At 37.9% G+C, this 18,001-nt stretch overlaps 1 protein-coding gene across 3 annotated transcripts in view; it reads right to left on the reverse strand.

Annotated features, from left to right (window-relative positions):
- Positions 1-18,001, reverse strand: part of UNC13C (unc-13 homolog C) — a 612,857-nt gene that overhangs the window by 555,450 nt on the left and 39,406 nt on the right. The gene's annotated exons all lie outside the window — the stretch shown is intronic.

The raw sequence follows: 18,001 nt of genomic DNA on the forward strand, positions 1-18,001 counted from the left end.
AAGTTTCTTCAGGAATGAATAAAAGACTAAAGGTGGATAGATACAAGTGTCCCTGGGAAGGAAAGGGTTGTGGTCTGAAGAAAAACCTCTCAACTTGGCTTGCAAGGCCCTAGCATGGCAATAAATCTTCACAACCTCAAGTCCCATATGGCCAGCCTACAAAATCGCTGAAGTATTACTACCCAAACTGCCTTTTAAGATAGAGGAATTTATGAGCACATATTCATCTTTTCTATCTCTTTCTGGCAGCCAATGGCTTCATCTAAGAATGTAAACCCTGCTCTCTTTGATTTAACACCTTCCTTCTGTGTGAAATCTGTGAGTTGCTCAGGCTTTTGGAGTCTTGCCCTGGCCTTCCCTGCTTCCTGGCATAATGCTCTCGTACATTCTCATTTGTGTCACTGACATTTTTGATGATGAAAACCTTCTCATCACCTACCGAAATCAGCTTCCACATTCCCCAGTGATGGTGCACACAGGAATTTGTCAGATCTGGAGTCCCCTCCCTGTGACAAAGGTGCAGGCACCCAGCAATGGGTTGTAGATTGAAAGTGGTTGGAATGAAGGCAGTGCAATTTGAAGGTGGCTCCCCATATGGGGCATCTCCTAATTGAAGGTAATGAGTTCCTACAAAGTCAGTAAGTTAATCGGCAGTAGGTATCTGTTAGGCATGTCTAATTTCTCACTATCATCACCATGGCACATGGTTTTATTATACAAATAATACATGCTTATGATTTAAAAAAACAACAACAACAAAAAAAAGAAAAACAAGGGCACCTGGGTGGCTCAGTCAGTTAAGCATCCGCCTTTGGCTCAGGTCATGATCTCACCATTCATGAGTTCCAGCCCCACGTCGGGCTCTGTGCTGACAGCTCAGAGCCTGGAGCCTGCTTTAGACTCTGTGTCTCCCTCTCCCTCTGCCCCTCCCTGCTCACTCTCTGTCTCTCTCTCTCAATAATAAATAAATGTTAAAAAATTAAAAAACAAAAAAAGAAAAACGTAGGGATATACTTCACAAACAGGGTGACATAAATGTTAAAAAATTAAAAAACAAAAAAAGAAAAACATAGGGATATACTTCACAAACAGGGTGACATAACATGCTTTCTGCATCTGGGATTTTTTCACTTTAGTATATCTTGATACATCTCAAGCATCTCTACATCTCTACAATGTATTTTCTGAACACATTATACGTTTTTAACAAGTCTCTTTTAATGGATCTCTAATCCATATAATACTGTTTCATATGCCAATGAATGTTTAGGTGGTATGCTAAGTTATTTGTGACAACAGATGTTTAGGTTGTATACTGTGTAACGTATGACAGTGCTGAGATGAACAGTCTTACATATATCCAAAGCATCTTTCATAAAAGAAAAAAATGATGGAAAAAGGATACATTTATTTAAAACTTTGGTAGATATTGCCAAATTGTCCTTGAAGGTGAATGTACCAATTTACATTCATCTATGGGGCATTTTGAAGGGTTTGTTGAGACTTCTGGAACACAGTAAATTGTATGTTTGGGCAATTAGATGAATTGTTTTCTAGGTTGGTTCTATAATCTCCCTCCCAGTTTTAAACTTTTTTCCTTAAGTTTATTTTCAGAGAGAGTGCAAGCGGGATACAAGGAGAGAGAGAGAGAGAGAGAGAGAGAGAGAGAGAGAGAGAGAGAATCTCAAGCAGGCTCTACAGTAACAGCACAGAGCCCAATGCAAGGGTCCAACTCACAAACTGTAAGATCATGACCTGAGCCAAAATCAAGAGTCAGATGTTTAACTGACTGTGCCATCCAGATGCCCTGCAGCTTTCTATTTATGATATGTACTGTAAAGTTGCACTAAACCATAGAAAGGAGGTTCTGAAATCAGTGTCTAAGGAGGAAAGGCTGTGTAGTCAAATCACCTTTGAAAACATCTTAAATAGCTCACAAAGTACAATGTGCATAGTTTTGTGTAAAATTTGTACATTAATAGTATTCAAAATAAAATGTACAGCAATGTGCAATGTAAATCAAGTAATTGTGCAAAAGATAATTTCACATCACTGTATGCTTAAAGATAAATCACTTTGGCTCAAGGGGATACTGGCACTATAAAGGAATTTTAGAATGACTACATAATTCTATTCCCATCTTGTATTAATCTAAGTGTCCACAGGAAACAGAATGCCAGTAGTTCAAATGGAAAAGAAAAGGGGCAGTTACAGAATGAGAATTAGGTTAAGGGAATAAAAAGTGAATGGTAAGGTCCTAGAGCCTAGATGTTGTGGGAAACAGTTACTGTGCCTGGGGCCTAAGGACAAAGGGACGAAAACAGTACACCCAGTGCTGGGTGAGAGCCACTATGGTGGCCAACAGGGCCATGAACTAGAGAGACACAGCTACAGCCAGAGCTAAGACATCGAAGCAGGAAGTGAGAAGAGATACCCTGACCTCTTTCCCCTTCTTGCATCTGACCTTCTACAAAGCTGACCAGAAGCCTGCTGGCAAAGAAGACTGGATGCAGTAGGCACAGGTCAGCCTCCTGGGGCAGAAAGCAAACCAGAGAAGTCCACTCAGGAGCAAATTCTCTTTGAATGAATTGGCAAGAATAATCACTGACACTATTTAAATTTCTCTCTCCCAACCTCCCTTCCTCCCACCCTCCCTCCGGCTCTCCCCATGGAGTTGAACACCTTCAATGACCCTATGATGACACTGCAGTATACATAATAGGAGATTTTACTAGAGAGCTCCTGTTGGATGCTTTTTCTAGCCCACAAAAATACGCAGTAAAAGAACATATAGGTCACATGTACTCAAGCAGCTCAGTGTGAGAGCTTTCAGGAAGCTGAAGCTTGGAACAACTTCCTAAAGACCTGGCTCCTCCCATTACTCACTGTGCTGACCCCTCATCCCCCCAAAAAGGCCCAGGAATTTAATACCTGGGTTAAGCTTTTCTCATCTGTGAACCAAGGGGATCGGGTTTGTTCTCCAACCTGCTGGTCCTCACAAACTTAGGGAATCCTAGTGGCAATACAAATTCCCAGGTCCTTCTCCAGGCCTACTAAGTCAGAATCCTCAGGACTCAAAGCCTGGAACCGCTGAATGTAAAATTCACCCAGGTGATGTTGGCATGCATTGAGCTTGGGAACAACTGTACTCAAATTCTACGATACCCATTCCAGCCCATAAATTTGATGAAAATAACAAAGTTAGAAAGGTGAGCAAAACAATCATTTTTCTTATCACCTAATAGAGAAAAATAGGATTAACATATACCAAAATTGGGGCACCTGGGTGGCTCAGTTGAGCGTTCAACTTCAGCTCAGGTCATGATCTCATGGTTCACTGGTTCACTGGGCTTGCTGCTGTCAGCGCTGAGCCCACTTTGGATCCTCTGTCCCCCTCTCTCTGCCCCTGCCCCACTTGCATTCTCCCTCTCAAAAAATAAACATTAAATTTTTTTTAAAAGATATTATCTCAAGTAATGATGTTTCTCTAACATTCACAAAGGTTTTAAGATTTCCTTCTATTTTTATTTGTTATTTTCAGATTTTTGTTCTAATATTGGTAAATAGTAGTGCATCAAGTATTTTGCATTTGTATTTCTTTCTATAAATTAGGTACTGGGCTCTGAGACAATTGCATCTATGCTATCACTAAGAGAAGAGCTATTTCAACAGCAGCATCCTTCTCTTGCAATTCAGCATGTAGTTTTACAATTGACTACATGAGAAGAACCAGTTGCTAGTAAGTTCCTCAGTACAATTAGTGTGTGATTTTGGACAAAAAGAAAAAAAAAACCCACTTAACCTCTAGACCCTCATTTCCCTCAACTATTAAATGACAGAATTGGTTTAAATGATTTTAAATGTTCTTGATAGCATAGAAAGCCATGAATCTAATAAATGCCACATTAAATCTACATGCCTTCCTTTGTTTTCTACTGTTGCACTTTATTTCATTAATTTGAGAAAAGAAAGCATGAGGGGGGTGGGAAGAGGGTCAGAAGAGCAGAGGGATAGAGAGAGAATCTTAAGCAGGCTCCACACTCAGCACAGACCCTGACATGGGGCTTGATCCCATGACCCTGAGATCAGATCCTGAATTGAAATCAAGAGTCAGACACTCAGCTGACTGAGCCACCCAGGCACCCCCACTGTTGAACTTTAAAAGTGTGAATCTGAGTTTTCAAAACATCTGATCTTGTGCTAAATGGAATAGGACAAAAAATTCTCTAATAGTTATTTACACTTAATACTTGAGTAATCATCCCCTGATGCAATGGGTAAGGACAACAGGGTGGACAAAGTTTCTCTGGAGAGTTATCTTCTAGGCTGGTCCAACCATTCCCCATGTTTACTCAGCCTTATAATCAAAGTGTTTTCTTATCAATGCGATTTGATTTACCTTGTTGTGGAAATGACTCCCTTCCCCACAAACTACTTTTCTAATTCATATACTCACATTGAACAATGCCAAAGAAATCAAAGCCACCAACAGAATCAAATTACAGAAATAAATGAATACACTCATAACTCAATACCACTCAGCACAAAGCAATCATTGGATCCCGAACTATAAATTTGATGTAATCTTCCTCAGTCTTTATGCACACATGAACGTTCACACAGGCAAATACATACACGTGTGCACCTTCCCAAATGGACAGAAATAATGCTGTTTCTTTCTATTTATTTCTATCAGTCCGTCCACCTCAAAATGTAGAAAATCCAAATTGTTCAAAGGTGATTTCATTCAAGCTCAGCCTTATGTGTGCTTAGTTGCTAAAATGGTATGATGTCAGGATATATGGACAAGCTATGCTTTCCAAAAACTATACCCCACTTGTTTGCAACTGCCTAAAATGCCTTCGTCAGCAGAAAAACCTGCCACTGTGTAACAGAAAAGGCATAAAAATGCAAACATTCCCAGGAGATGTAGCTTATTAACTAAAAATTAATAACAATAAATATCAGAGTCATTGTACAAAGGAATGTTAAGAAGGGCAGGAGATGATGAAGCAAAGAGCAGGTGGCCACAGGACACTTAACAATCAAAAGACCCAGCACTGCCAACCCAGAAGATTGGGGTGGAAAGGGACTGGAATGAGTGGAGGAACAGGATGATAGAAGCCCTACTAACTTCTATACAATTTTGTCCTGGTGTTTTCCAATGTATACCAAAGTGTTTTTGCTCACTTACTGGTATCACTAACAATAGGTTCTAACCCAATTCACCTCACTGCCTGAGATCAGTTTGAAGGCCCCTCAGACCTAAGCATTCTTACTGTGATTGGTTAGGCCTCTTTTCACAAGTACCTTCATATTGTTCACAAAATTTTGGGTAAGTCATTTAAGAACAGACATTCAAACCCTGGTTCTGCTTAAGGTGAGTCAGCAAGGTAAGCGATACTCAGCTTACTGGTCCAAGGCTCTGTTATCCCACGGATAAAATGAAGACATAACTAGTCTTGACCTCAGGTCTTGGTTTGCATTCCCCCAGCAGAGTCTGGGGCAAAGACATGAGGGTAGGAAGTTTCTCTGAGAGGTAATCTAGAAGCAGGAATGAGGAACAGGGAGGATGACGGATAGGAGGAAGAGACACCAAAGTAAGGGTACATTACTGAAGTTGCTGCTGCAGACAATAGGGCTTTGACCCAGCGAGTACCTCCAGAGGTGTGGTCTCATAAAGAATGGAAGTCTGCGCATTTACCTAATAACCACTGAAGGCCCTTGTTGAAGATTGCTGAAGGAATCCCTGAACATCAGGGAGACTTCAAGGCAGAAATCTGAAAGAACAGAAGGTTGGAAGCTATCAGTGAAGGATGAGGCCGAACTCCCATGCTGTGGTCCACCACAGCTGCATCTGAGATCAGAGGAAGGCTCAGGAGTGTAACATGGAGTTCCAGAACCATCTGGTGTACCTCTCAAGTGTGTGTAGACACTTAAGCTAAATAAATGCACATGAAGTACTTACTTCTGATATGTAGTTTGGGTTGAATAAATGTCAGTAGTTTTGATGTTAGGACTCCTTTTTATCTTCTAAAGTTCATTAGTAGTAATAACTACTATGAATTAGATAATAATTACTAAGTAAAAAATAACTGTCATTCATTCTCTAGTTATAAATTATCTTTCCTGTTGTCTACTCTTCTAACTCTGATGACCTGCACATTCAGGTACATACTAATCAGTATTTTTTAAGTCAACAACTTAATATTTGGCTATAAGCCATGATGATTCTCACAACAGTTCACTCAGGAAATAATGCTGAATTGACCTGAATGAGACTGTAACCTCATCAAGGAAAGAATGTATGTCTTTGCATCCTCTGTTTTCTCTCTTCCCAAGGCCCTCATCTTGAGCTCATCACACTTCTAAGTATTCAATAAATGTTGATGGACTTACTTGGTTCTCTAGGTCGAAACTTCCCCAAGGCAAAGAAGTTAACAAGCCAGGGAGTTGAGGCTGTTGCATTTCTTTGTCTTTTAGGAAAACATCAGTAACTAGCTATTAATACTTCCTCAAGCAGCTTGTGCCCAGAGTTTTTCAAGGATTCAAACCACAAAAATACTCACCTAATTGATCACTTCCCAAAATGCATTATGTATGGTAATTTTACTTCAGTTAAAAAATATATAGGAAAGTATTTGTACTATTTGGCTTTGGTGCATGGTTCTCAGAAATTATTTAAGATCAAAAGAAGTCTTGGTGCTTCTTAAGTAGATTGGCTCCCTACTGATTACGTACTGGTTCGGCTCAAAGTCCATCTTATGTTTGTTTTATTCTCACATATTCTTGTGATCTCTTCATTTTTTCAGTGAGGAAAGTGAATTACAGAGAAAGTAAACAACTTGTTTAAGATTGCACAATTGTAGGCTGACTCCACAGCCCATGCTCCTATACACAATCTTCCACTGTCTCATTGCTGGTCACAGTGGGCAGTATGAGAGATGTCAGGGTACAGCACAGCCCCTGCTTCCTGCAAGTTTACAGCCTCATGAGGGGGTACAGCAAGCAAGCAGGCATCTTCAGCACAATGGATTCACTGCTCGTTTGGACCTCATGCTAGAAATAACTACAAAGAATTTTTTTTTGTAGTTTTGCTTATTTGTATGCAGAGACGTGACAGATAGGGGAAGGGGCAGGGGTAATAGGACAAAAAGGAAGACTAGTTCGGAAGCTCTAACATGGTCCACACAAGAGAAAGCAGCTTCTAGAACAAGGGTGGAGACAATGGTGACTGAGAAGACTGTATTTGAGAGATCATTATGTGGTAAAAATGTCAGAGCTTATGAAATGACAGATTCAAACTCAAAGTCCTGGGCAGAAGCTTCCCATCTGCCAGTTCTGAATCATGTGTTCAAGCCAAGGCTGCTGGGCATGGGAAGAAGTAATGCTCAGGCCCTTCAGCTTCTTCCCGCAGCAAGATATGGGCACTCCTTCCCTCCAAGGGCTCCCACACTCAGGAACACCAACAGGAAAGGAATTCAGGTGCCGGATTGCCAGAAAGGATGCAAATGTCCACTAGTGTGACAGTGAAGTTGCCAAAGAGGATGATTCTCTGACCCAAGCAAACAAGAGGATTGCGGTGTCATTTATTGAGACAGGAAACCCAGAAGGAGAAGCAGGATTAGGAAACAAAGAAAAGAGTTCAGTGCTAGGCATGACGTATCTGAGGCATGAGCGGTCTCCTATTTTATAGAAGTCCTACAACTCATTATAGTAATCCCTTTCATAGCTTTCCATGATTACTAAGAGGAAAAAAACAACAGCAGCAAAATCCCCAAGTGATCCACAAGACTCAGAAAAATCTGGCTTCTGATTACTACACCAGATTTGTTTCACATCCTTCTCTGCCTTGCTTGATGTAGGTCAGGTGCACCTGGCTTTCTTTAGGTTCCTCAAATATGTCAAGTCATTTTCTGCCTTAAGACCCTCGTCCATGCTCTTTCCTCTTCCTCGAATGCTCTTTTTCCTTCCTCTTAGTTCAGTGTATTTAATCTTCAGATCTCAGATCAAATTTCATTACTATCAGAAGTCTTCTCTAACCTCCAAACTAGAATATTCTTTTAATACTCTGTATTTACTTCTACAGCAGCTATAAATGGTTAAAATGATACAGTGTAACTTTAAAATTTTAAGTTCATCTCACCCACTTAACAAGTACAAAGGCCAAATAAGATTTATCACCACTTGATCCCAATGCCCAGGCAGATGATTCAATATTTACTGAAGAATGAGTTCACGAGTGGGTCAATTAATGATGGAAAGAATAAATGTATATAATGGACTAAGCTTGGAGAATTAGCCCAAAGACACTGATCTAGAACTATCAGCACACAGATGGGAACTTAGGCCAAAAAATCAAATGAAATCACTCAAGAAAGAATGAAAGGAGAAAAGCACTTAGGATCTATTAACTAATAGCCATTAGGCATTTCTTAATATGATTCATGGATCATCCCACATTGGAACCAACTGGAGACTGGATCAAATAACTTATATTTTTAACCAACTACTCTCAGGTGATTTTTATGCACTCTAAATTCTGAGAACCACTAAACTCAGCAGAGCAATACCTCAACACAGCCCCCAGAAGTTTGTTACAGACCAGAGGTTCTAATGTCCAGGTAAAAAAGCATAAATATGTGCAAGTAGCTAAAACATGTTGTTGTGCAAAGAGTACCAGAGTGGGATACAAAAGTCCTGGATTGATAATGGTCCCATGACTTGTTGGTTTTACAATCTATATAACTACCAGTAATTACCTTGAGGTCAGAGACTTGGGGAGATTGGCTATAGTCTATCTCATTGATGTTTTAGATGTTTTATAAGGTTTAAATATATGTGATAATTGACTTTTTAAAATATTAAAATTGTTTTATGTGCTCAGAATGCAACGGGAATATTGAAAACCTTGAGAATTTCCTATTGGTTTCCTTCAAATAGTAGAATACCCCTATTCAAGCATTCAGTGAATTCAATTTTCTGTGTGTGTGTGGTTGCCCAGGAGAGTATGTATTTTTTTAAATTTTTTTAAATGTTTATTTTTGACAGAGACAGAGCCTGAGCAGGGAGGGGCAGAGAGAGAGGGAGACACAGAATCCGAAGCAGGCTCCAGGCTGTCAGCACAGAGCCTGACGTGGGGCTCGAACTCACAGACTGCGAGATCATGACCTGAGTCGAAATCAGACGCTCAACCGACTGAGCCACCCAGGCACCCTGAGTATGTATATATTTAATTGTAATCACTAAAGAACAGAAATAGAAAACTAAAACCATCAGCTTTCCACAAGATATCACAGAGCATCAAAAAAGGCATTAAGGGGAACCTTAACCTACCTCTGAGAAAAATGATCGTATTCAACTGTCATTTCTTATTGCCACTATTACATGCCATCAACAATTTCTTTTATCACAAGTTACACAGAAATGACACCTGGATAATCATGTTGCCTGTAATAACATTATGTAAAATGGGAGAATGATAGGATAGCTTGAATGCTTGCCTATGATTTGAGAGAATAGTTTGTAATTATAGGTCTGCTGACAAATCAGTGCTGTCAGGTAAATTGACATCTTGCCTTATCAGGTCTCCATCGTGTAAAGTTGAATACCAACATTTAATTTCCAAAGTCCTCAACTACACTGTAGTAGTTAGGCACATAGAATCTAGAAGAGAAACACCTAATTCTAAATCTTGGTTCTGCCACCTTTTAAAGTAGTTTCTCCCCTTAATTAAGTTACCTTATCTCTGTTTCTCATTTATAAAATAGAGATAATAGTACTCATCTAATAGGGTTATTTGGAGGATTATGTAAATATAGTGTAATATATTTAGAATAGTGTCTAGCACCCAAAAAAATACTCAACAAATGTTATACAATATTAAGCTACCCACCTTATAGAGTTCTTAAGAAAATTAATATGTATGCTTTTGTTAAAATAAGTACCATCATTTTTAAAGTGTTACCATTGTTGAACTGGGGTAAAAGTGAGGGATAAGTTGAGAGCAATGAGGATTGTTGGAATGAGTAGGGACATGCATTTATTCTAAATAAAAATAAAATGGCATTTCTCAATTTTAGGACCCTTTGGGATTGCCAAACGAGTCCTATCACAGTTGTTTGAATCTGCTGAATGGTAGCCACTTTAGCCTCTGAAGATTTCTTTTATTTGGGTGACTAGCTGAGAGCTGGCATGAACGAAGTTTGATGAATGGTGTACTTGACAAGATTCCATAACATATTTACCTTTAAAAAGAAGGATGGGGAGAGCCTGGGTGGCTCAGTTGGTTAAGCATCTAACTTGGTTTCAGCAAGGATCATGATTTCACGGTTTGTGAGTTCGAGTTTTACATGAGGCTGCACAGTCACAGCGCAGCACCTGCTTAGGATCCTCTCTCTCCCCCTCTCCCCTGCTCTGTCTCAAAATAAATAACTACACTTTAAAAAATAAAAAGGACAAGCAGCAGCATACTTATAAATTGAAATAAGACACACTAAAGAAGTTCATTACTGCATTCAGTTCTATCTGGTCTTGTAGTCTATGGAGGCAACCTAACTTAATATCTTAAATATGAGGAATAGTCCTATTTGGGGTCAGGGCATCCCAGCAACCTGCGCCTCAGCATCAAATCATTCTGCCCTTAAGGAGACTCAGTTTCTGGATGCTAGTGGAACAATTTGACTTTTTTATCTGTTTTAGAGACTCATTCCTGACTTTGGACCCTAGTTCAGGTAACTAGGTCACCTCCTGATAACTTTCTAGTGTATCAATCCCTCTGGGATTTGCTTTTCTCTTACCAGCTCCCACTCTAGGATGTTGAGAGCCTTCCTTAGTTCCTAACCAAGTAACCAAGGCCCTATCAGTGAAAACAACTTCCAGCCCAGCTCAGTCCTCAATACTCTTTGCGCCCAACTCTTCTCTATTCACTCAGTTGACACCCAGAGCTAGACTCCCAGATGGTTTAATAGTTTTCCATAGTCCAAAATATTATCTCCAGCTGGAAGATTTTCTCTTCTACATTGGACTTTCTAACTTCACTTGCTGAGCTTTATCTCACATCCAGAATTACCCCATTGGGTATAACTGTTCCAGGTCCTAATATCTCCCATTTTAATATAATCAATAACAACTGATTAAGCTATACTTTTCTCTGTCTTACGTCAGAGTTCAGAGCTTTATTCCAAGAAGAAAATTCTCAAGTGAGTCATAATTTCTATAGAATCTTGTTCTGAACTTACATGAAGAACATGAAGAATGACATTAGTAGAACAAACCAAAAAACCTATTTATCTGAGAATTTGACATAAAACTCTTGAATCTCTGGAATTTGGAAATTTGTACTGCAGTCTTTGAAGCAACACCCCCAGTACAATCTGTAAAGTATCACATTTCATTGGCAGTAAATATTTTCTTGAAAAATGTGTTCCATTTTAGCTTTTCTACAAAGTACTTTAGTTTGGAAGCCATTAATAATTATAAATAAATAATTTGAACTCTACGTTTTTATTTTTAAGAGGGCCTTGGTATATCTTTGTGAATTGCTTTCCTGCCTTCTATAGAAGGCTTTAATTCCTCAAAAACTACTGTTATTAACAACTCTTTATCCCTAATAACTTTTTTCAATGTGACAAGTGTCACCCTTCCAGATTATCTCAACTTCCTAAAAAGGTGATGTATCTCTTAGCCCGAATCATTATTACTCATTTTTTTGTTAAAAGAGATCACTACTACAGCAGCTAACACAAAACTGGCTGACCATGAAGCACATGAGCCATGCCCTTTCATGATAAGACAGTTGCAATAGGATGTCACAGAAATAGCATCAGTCTTCGGATTTTGTCAGATGGACATCACATTACATCAATACTCTTATTATAGCTGTATGACCTAGACTCACTTTTGCTTCTCCGAGACTCAAACATCTCATTTTTAAAGTGCAGAGATTACAAAAATCAATCACAGAGATTATATATATAAATTATATGTTAATAGAAAATCATCCCAAGTTTATAGCAAGAATTGAACATCTTAAAATATCTAGAACCAAATCTGATAGGAAAGTATTAAATATGTATTGACTTCTTAACTCTTTCTCTTAGTTCTACCTCACACCAGAGTATATTTTAAAACTTGGCTTCACTTAAACAACAAAAACAAAAACAAAATAAAACCAAAAACTAAACAAATAAGAAAAGGAACAAGGAAAGAAAACCAAAAGAAAAGGAAACCTTTGGCTCCACTTTGACCTAATCTCCTCATATATACCACCATTACTTGTCTCCCTACTCAAAGGGAACTCCCTTTGACTTCCAGTCCTGTATCCTAGAAGGACATCTGTATCTGTGCATTTGGGCTTTATGTCTAGCAAGAAGTAAAGATGCCAGCTGTTTCTGCTCCCCCTAGGGGACCTTGGCCACTTCACTCTTCACAGGTATTCTTTCTAGATCTTCTGTTTCAAAACTCAAAACAATCCCTTTGTATTATAGGTAATTCTAGAATATTAAAAATCAAACCATACTAAACCACAAGTTTATTACTATACATTGCATTTTAATGGAACATTTTATACATGGGTTGCCTTCTACCATGACCAGTACTGCTATACTTACTTTAAGGAAAGATCAACTACTACTACTACTACTACTACTACTACTACTACTCCTCCTCCTCCTCCTCCTCTTCCTCCTCCTCCTCCTCCTCCTCCTCCTCCTCCTCCTCAAGTCTCAAACATGCAACAACAGTAAAATGTAAAAACAAACAAAAAAAAACATAAAATGTGGGATATGTAGGATGATGGGTGATTCACTGAATATTTTCTATGGCAAAATCTCCTAGAATTTTTCAAATAGCTACTTTCTAAAATTTTCAGTTTACATACACCTTTCAAGGAATATATCTGTTTCTTGCCTATGCTTTAATGAGTAGATATTACCAAAATCTTTCCATAAATGTGATAACCTACTGCTCTGGAGAACTAGGAAATAATTCATTATTTAAGTTAAGAAAAGTATACCTGTATTTCCTTAGACTGATTCTATCTCTTCTAATTTAAAAAAAAAGAAGAAGAAGAGAGAAAACAACTCTAAATAAATGGGTAGGTGAAATGTTTGCTACACAGTACTCGTTAAATGTGTTCTGATGATCACCTACATCAGAAGCACTTAGGGAGTATATTAAAAAGGCACATCCCATCCCTCCTGGCCTGGACTCTAAAGTTTGAGAAGTATCTCTTGATAGATTTGGGCCAGAAAAGCCACAAAACGTAGTTGAAATATTATTCTTCTTAAACATTAATCCCAGAATTTAAGTCAATTCCAGAGATTTAATCTTGGAGATGTATAGGTTACATCATCATAGAAAGAATAACTAGGCTTCTCACAAGTGTGATTGACCTAAAGGGGACAAAGTCATGTTTTTATTCTTGCCTATTTTGATCATGCCTATTTCATCATGTTAAAATATACAGAATTTTAAAAATGTCCTTTTGATTGAAAGAAAAAGAAACTTAAGTAAATTTATATTCTATGCATTCTCCACCATTTGTAGAACTATGGTGGAACCATATGGAACATCTTTCAAATATATATGAAAACAGCAAGATGCAGAACATGCGTATATGACATGTAATATCATTTATGTTAAATTTAAAAATAAAGGAGGTATATATATATATATGTTTATAGAGTGTCAAACAAATCATCTTTCTCTGAAGAATAGAAGGAGATGTTAATTTTACTTTTAACCTTGGGATTTTCTGGATTTTCTTTTATTGTGATTTTATGTGTGTGTGTGTGTGTGTGTGTGTGTGTGTGTGTGAGTTTTATTTACAAGTGCACATATAATTCATCATTAATACATACAATTTTGGATAAATATCCATGGTCCCAAATACAGAACCACAAAATCAAACGTTTATGACATAATCCTAAAAATTTATAATTGTACAACACTTGTTGGGAACAACAAGTACTACAAAAGCTCCCCAGATGATTCTAACAACCAGCCAGGTTGGGAACCACCCGTCCAATGTAATAAAGTCTCAATCTTAGGAAAATATTTTACATTCAACTGCATATCTTTGTTGGAAGCCAAAATATTTCCACAAAACTCTATAGCTATTAGAAAACAAAATGCACACCATGGTAAAAATATCATTAATTATGCTAATCACAGATGTCACAGTCTCTTTCAGAATCTACACACAGCCTGGGAATGGCATTTCAAAACAAAATGAGATTTTTGTTCTGCTAAAAAAATTTACTTCAAACTGATGTTAGACTCTAATTCCACGTCAAGTGTACTCAGACTTCAAATAAATCATCCCTCAAGCTGCTGTCGTACAGTATTTATTGGGCTCTACAAGCCTTGATTTATACGATGTATCAAGGACTTGTAACAGAAAAACTAAGAATGAACTATTTTATATCAAAACCTCAGTGCCTTTCATATTATTACTGTTTTTTAATGAAAATCCTTTAGTTGTAATAAAACTGTGACTAATGCTGTCCTTCCTTTTTGATCATGTTTTTCCACCTTAAAACATGAATACCTAATCTCTGAAGTGAGTTAGCATACGGCTGCTCTAAATAATCAAAATAACCATCTATTTAACTCTGGACCCTCCTCTTACTATCTGTATGACATTGAGTAAGTTATGCAGGTTTTCACCATCTCAGTTTCCTTACCTGTAAAACAGAATCATAACAGAATAATTCCTAGTGGTGTTGTAAGAAATAAAAATAAACAAATAAACTGCCTGGAAAGTATCTGGTATGTACTAGTACTCAATAATAAGCTTTTACTAATTCAAAAAGATATATGCACTCCTATGCTTACTGCAGCATTATTGATAATAGTCAAGTTATGGAAACAATACAACTGATGAATAGATAAGGAAGATGTGGGGTGTGGGTGGGGACACACACTCACACACAGTATACAGGAATACTACACAGCCATAAAAAGAATGAGTTCTTGCCATTTGTGACAACATGGATGGACCTAGAGGGTATTATGCTAAATGAAATAAGTCAGACTAAGAAAGATAAATACCATACAATTCCACTCATTAGTGGAATCTAAAAAATATAAATAAATGAATAAATGAATAAACAAAAAACAGAATCAGACCTGTAAATACAGACAACAAACTGATGCTTGCCAGAGGGAGGGAGTTGGGGGAATAGACAAATTGGGTAAACGGGAATGGGAGATACTAGCTTCAAGTTATGGAATGAATAAGTTATGGGAATAAAAGGTACAACATAGGGGATATAGTCAACGGTACCATAATAACATTGTATGGTGACAGATGGTAGCTACACTTGGGGTGAGCACAGTATAATGTATAAACTTGTCCAATTACTATGTTGAACACCTGAAACTAATGTAACATCATGTATCAACTATACCCAAATTTATAATTTTTTTAAATGTAAGAACTTTTAAATAAATTTTAAATAGTAATAACAAGCTTTTATTTCAAACCATACTTCTAAACTCTCAAAACATAAAGTCATAGTCTTACGGGCCACACTTTGGATTTGACTTTGAAACTTGTTGTGCTTTCTATTTGGTATACTGTTCCCCTTGATTCAGCATTCATCCAACACATATTAACTCAGTGACTACTCCATATAAAGCACTGGTCTAGGCACAGTGCAAATGAAAGAATGAAAACAAACCTCTCACCTTTAGAAGACAATTTAGAAGAGAAAATGAGAAACTGTCAGTATGTAAGGTAGAAGCTAGTGCCATAAAAGGCAGGTATCTGAGAATTCAGAGGAGACAATAGTTAATTCCAGCAGGACTGGAGGTAAGGGATCCAAGAGTCACTACCATGGTGTGGGGTTCAGGCCAGCTACACAAAAGGTACCACTCAGCAGGGCTCAGCAACAAGGAAAGAATATGACCTCATCGAGTTTTTGGCTACACACATTACAAAATCCTTTCCCCACTGGCACACTATTCAAGGTGAAAGTTCTCAAAAACACTGTGACCAAATATCCATGCATATAAACATTGGGGTCTTTAAAATTCCTCTTTACCAGGACCCTGAAGACAGAAGTTGAAATCAATTAAATTTATGAACTTCTAATTCCATAAAGCTCTATCAGGGAAACAGCATCCTATGGAGTTTTATAGCAAGAACTCTACAGTCTAATCTTGGCAGATTAGTAATGGAAAAAGAAAAAAAAAAACAGCTCTGCTACCTAATGATGGAGAGCCTCTCCATGGTAGTCATGGAGAGAAAAATCTATTGGCATCTGCCCAAAGCCCAGTAAGCAGATGGCCATGGGCACAAAATCCATCACGACAATTGGCACCTCACTGGAATGCTCTGAGCAGTCAAGGGGCCTGAAAAATGCCCTTCTTTGGCTGCCCTTCCTCCTGAGGCATATTGGTGGCACAGGAGGGAGACAACTGCCTGACTGCTGCCAAAGGAAGAAAAGATGGCCTTTAAAATCTAGGCTACTGCAGCCTCCTGGGTAGTCAATCTGGTGCCTTTCAAGCAACCAGAGAGTATCTTAAAGATGTGTGTCTGATTTCCTTCAGGATAAATGATACCCAACAGATTCCATTCAAAGCTAGCTCAAGGATAACACGCCAAGCTCCAAGATGGCAAAGGGGTCTAGGCGCTCTATAGCGAGGCCCAAGATATCAGGTATATGGCACAACATTGTTTTACCTATTTTCAGATTCTTAAATTGGTGATGTGCAGTTAACTAAGTGTATTTCTGTTCTCTAAGGAAAAGTGCCGCTGGACTATTAAGGTTGTTAACTACTCGAAGGGTCAATACTCCTAACAATCTACTTTGTAGATTTTGCTACTTTGGAATTTTTTGTTTTTAATATAATTTATGGTCAAATTGGTTTCTATACAACACCCAGTGTTCATCCTAACAAGTGCCCTCCTCAATGCCCATCACCCACTTTCCCCTCTCCCCCACCCCCCATCAACCCTCAGTTTGCTCTCAGTATCCAAGAGCCTCTTATGGTTTGTCTCCCTCCCTCTCTGTAACTTTTTTTCCCCCTTCCCCTCCCCCTCCCCCATGGTCTTCTGTTAATTTTCTGAAGATCCACATATGAGTGAAAACATAAGCTAATTTGGAATTTTTAAAAGTTAATGAAGATCAACTTTTTGAAATTTATAGTTTTGGATTTTTTATAATATTGCCTAACATTTCAGATACTTTAACCATCTGGCATTAAAACATCCATTAAATCACAATAGACACATACTCAAGCACACTGGTTAGTCTTAAGATGCCCTTAAGTAGACCTACCTGAATCCACATGTTGGCCTTTATCCCAAGAAACTATTAACTGAGTTTCAGTAATAAGGATATCTAAATATTAAACATCACTCTTAAATAAGATAGTTATTATTCCAGTATGAATTATTATTTGCATAAAATTTTGACTACTCTGCACATTCACGTTGGCTTTAAATATAGTTGAGAACTGCCTCCTGAAAACAACAAAGTCACAGCCAATGCACCCAAGATCCCTTTAACTCATGTTGTTCTTTAAATAAATTACATAATCCTAATTGTTATTTCGATTGCCTTAAGGCCTGAAACAGTTTAACAATAAAGGTATCTGACTATTCAATAACCTACCCCATCAACAAGAAAATCACCAGTTTTAAGGAATGTCTAACAACAAATTTGTTCAAGACAAAGATGCTGTCATCAGCTACTGGCTGAGGAAATTGTTATATTATTTCATAATGGCAAGGACAGTTTATCATCTTAATATATACCTTTAAGAAATGTTATGTAAATACATTAAAGACTACAATTCCATAAATAAGGACAACTTTAACAATATAAACTTCATTACAACTGAGATAATATCAAACTACCCTAAAGATAAAAGTGATAAGCATGAAAATAACATAAATGGTAAGAGATTGGGGTAAGTGCAGGTGAAGTTTGGTAGAAAATAAAAAGTCAAAAACACCTATTTACAAGTGGCTAGTTTTCAAAAGTGGATG

The sequence above is a fragment of the Panthera onca genome, chromosome B3 (assembly GCF_046562875.1).
Source record: "Panthera onca isolate mPanOnc1 chromosome B3, mPanOnc1 haplotype 2, whole genome shotgun sequence".
Classification (NCBI taxonomy): Eukaryota; Metazoa; Chordata; class Mammalia; order Carnivora; family Felidae; genus Panthera; species Panthera onca.